A 526-nucleotide genomic window follows, 5' to 3' on the forward strand; every position below is an offset into this window, starting at 1 on the left:
GGACAGGGTAGGCGATGTGCTGCTGGCTCGGCCCACGGACAGGGTAGGCGATGTGCTGCTGGCTTGGGCCATGGGACAGGGTAGGCGATGTGCTGCTGGACCGGGCCACGGACAGGGTAGGCGATGTGCTGCTGGCTGGGGCCACGGGACAGGGTAGGCGATGTGCTGCTGGCTCGGGCCACGGGACAGGGTAGGCGATGTGCTGCTGGCTTGGGCCATGGGACAGGGTAGGCGATGTGCTGCTGGCTCGGGCCATGGGACAGGGTAGGCGATGTGCTGCTGGCTCGGCCCACGGAGAGGGTAGGCGATGTGCTGCTGGCTGGGGCCACGGGACAGGGTAGGCGATGTGCTGCTGGACTGGGCCATGGGACAGGGTAGGTGATGTTCTGCTGGCTCGGGCCACGGGACAGGGTAGGTGATGTGTTGCTGGCTCAGCCTACGGGACAGGGTAGGTGATGTGCTGCTGGCTTGGGCCACGGGACAGGGTAGGCGATGTGCTGCTGGCTCGGCCCACGGACAGGGTAGG

This window comes from Octodon degus, unplaced genomic scaffold (genome assembly GCF_000260255.1).
Source record: "Octodon degus isolate 3935 unplaced genomic scaffold, OctDeg1.0 scaffold00034, whole genome shotgun sequence".
Taxonomy (NCBI): Eukaryota; Metazoa; Chordata; class Mammalia; order Rodentia; family Octodontidae; genus Octodon; species Octodon degus.